This window comes from Panthera onca, chromosome X (assembly GCF_046562875.1).
Source record: "Panthera onca isolate mPanOnc1 chromosome X, mPanOnc1 haplotype 2, whole genome shotgun sequence".
In the NCBI taxonomy this organism is placed as follows: domain Eukaryota; kingdom Metazoa; phylum Chordata; class Mammalia; order Carnivora; family Felidae; genus Panthera; species Panthera onca.
This window is the reverse complement of record NC_138357.1, coordinates 9,368,290-9,370,721: the sequence shown is the minus strand read 5'-3', so window position 1 is coordinate 9,370,721 and position 2,432 is coordinate 9,368,290. Positions and strand designations below refer to the sequence as shown.

Sequence of the window (2,432 nt, the reverse complement as noted above, 5' to 3'; positions counted from 1 at the left end):
TAATTTGTCCCCATGTAGTCAAATTTCACCATGAGCTCTTTTCCTCCCTGGCTGCTTGAGGCTCAGCCGCCATCATGAATGACACAGTAACTATCTGGACCAGGAAGTTCATGACCAACTGACTACTTCGGCGGAAACAGATGGTCATTGATGTTCTTCACCCCAGAAAGGCAACAATACCTAAGACAGAAATTTGGGAAAAACTAACCAAAATGTACAAGACCACACCAGATGTCATCTTTGTGTTTGGATTCGGAACCCATTTTGGAGGTGATAAGTCAACTGGTTTTGGCAGGATTTATGATTCCTTGGATTATAGAAAGAAAAACGAACCCAAACATAGACTTGCAAGACATGGCCTGTATGAGAAGAAAAAGACATCAAGAAAACAGTGAAAGGAACACAAGAACAGAATGAAGAAAGTTGAGAACTTCAAAAGCCAATTTTGGTGCTGGCAAAAAGAAGTGAAGTATCTAGCAGTGAGCTGGAGACTGGACAACAGAAGGAGTAAAGATTCTGCAGTGACTGGGTGGTGATTGTGCAGATTTTTCATGACAGGATTAATCAACTAAGAACTTCCATGTGTCTGGTTGTTTGGAAAAAAAAAAAACCTGTCACCATGAAGCTTCGTATGGGTCTTTCTTTCATTTGCTGGTTGTTCAAATGGCCCTTTCAATCTGGAGACTTAAGCCCGAGCAGTTAAGAAAATGTTTTGGATAATTTCTGTCTTTCCATTTTTTATGTTGTCTCTTCATGGAACTCCTAATACTTGGATATTGGACTAACTGGACTGATTCTTATGTTTTCTTTGCTATTTCTCATGTCTTCGTGTATTTGTATTAACTTCTGGGAGAATCCTTAGAATTACCTCCAATTCTTCTGTTGAATTTGATTTTTGAGATTTGTTACCACATTTTCAAGATCTTTCCTTCATGCTGTTCCTTTTAATAGCAACTTCTTGTTTTATGAAAGCATTTAATAAAAAATAGCTCTGTATTTATGCAGCTGCTTCTTCTTTTGTTTATTTCTTTGTTCATTTGTTTTACTTTTTTTAGATTGCTCATGTAAGTGAAGGCATATGGTATTTGTCTTTGTCTAACTTATTTTACCTAGCATAATACCCTCTGGGTCCATCCATGTTGTTGCAAATGGCAAGACCTTATTATTTTTGTGGATGAGTAATATTTCATTATATCTACATACCATTTTTTCTTTATCCATTCATCTATTGATGGACACTTAGGTTGCTTCTATACCTTGTATACAATTGTAAACAACGAGGGGAGGTAGGTGGGAAATAGGCAAAATAGGTAAAGAGGATGGAGAGGTACAAACTTCCACTTATAAAATAAATAAGTCATGGAGATGAAAGTATAGCATAGGGAACGTAGTCAATATCATCATAACGTATGGTGACAGATGGTGACAACACTTACCGTGGTGAGCACTGTGTAACGTACAGAATTTTCAGAACACCATGTTGTACAACTGAAAGTAACATAACATTGTAGGTCAACTATACTTCACTAATAACAATTTAAAAATTAGGGGCACCTGGCTGGCTCAGTCAGCAGAACATACAACTCCTGGTCTTGGGGTTGTGAGTTCAAACCCCATGTTGGGTATAGAGATTTCCTAAAAAAATTAAGAAAAATAAATCTTTTAAGATCCCCCCCCCAAAAAAAAACTCATCATATACCATCTTTTATGTGCCAGACCCTGTGTTAAATATTTCACACAAATTGTTAAATATTTCTTCCAAATTGTAAGAAAGGTACAATTACTATCTCTATCTTAGAGATATGGAACAGAGACTAGAAGAAGAGGTCCAAATAAATATCCTCAGTAAATAAAACAGTGCAAACATACTGGAACACAGTATGTGTGGATAAGACTATGACCTCTGGAAATACATGGCCTGGTTTTAAAAACTGGCTCCATCAACGATGAAACTTCTACAGATGGGGGTGGGGATGGAAGTGAACGCTCAGGCATGTAGATTTTCTTCTACGCATCACCTCTCCTCCACCTGCTTTCTGTCTCTCCAAAATGTGTTGAAAATGCCTGCCTGCTGATATTCCCTGTGTTGGTGTCTTTGTTCTCGGGCATTTGCGTTTGTATTTTGAAAATTCCTGGGGCACCTGGGTGGCTCAGTCGGTTCTGGGTGGCTCAGTCGGTTGAGCGTCGGACTTCGGCTCAGGTCATGATCTCGCGGTCTGTGAGTTCGAGCCCCGCGTCGGGCTCTGGGCTGGCAGCTCAGAGCCTGGAGCCTGCCTCATATTCTGGGTCTCCCTCTCTCTCTCTCTGCCCTCTCCCGCTCATGCTGTCTTTCTCTGTCTCTCAAAAATAAAATAAACACTAAAAAAATAATAATAAAATAAAATAAAATAAAATTCCTTTACTATGATCTTAATGTGGTTAATCTAACATCT

The 2,432-nt window shown here is 38.8% G+C and overlaps 1 pseudogene; it reads left to right on the top strand.

Annotated features, from left to right (window-relative positions):
- The first annotated feature begins 74 nt into the window (after window positions 1-74).
- Window positions 75-468, top strand: LOC145714148 (small ribosomal subunit protein eS24 pseudogene; annotated as a pseudogene).
- The last annotated feature ends 1,964 nt before the right edge of the window (window positions 469-2,432 follow it).